A 354-nucleotide genomic window follows, 5' to 3' on the forward strand; every position below is an offset into this window, starting at 1 on the left:
ACCTGTATGACGTTTTTCCTGTTGTGGAACACAAGAGTAGATATTTAATATACTATTTTATTTAATATAAAAAAAATTGTGTCCATACAATGAAAGCAAATGGGGTCCAATGTTGTATGGAATCAATTTTCATTTTTATTGTATGAAAATATCTTATTTTTTATTCAAAACTTTTGGATGGACAGAAATTCCAATCTAAAGTCTACACATATTTCTGCTAATTCCTTTTTTATATCATTTGCAGAGACTGCCACACCATTTTGAATTATTTTTGTTCTGTACTGATCTATAATTTAGAAATAAGATTTTTTTGATTAATAAGATATGCCCCTAAAAAGAAACTAAATTGTGATT

This window comes from Phoxinus phoxinus (genome assembly GCF_949152265.1).
Source record: "Phoxinus phoxinus genome assembly, chromosome: 3".
Taxonomy (NCBI): Eukaryota; Metazoa; Chordata; class Actinopteri; order Cypriniformes; family Leuciscidae; genus Phoxinus; species Phoxinus phoxinus.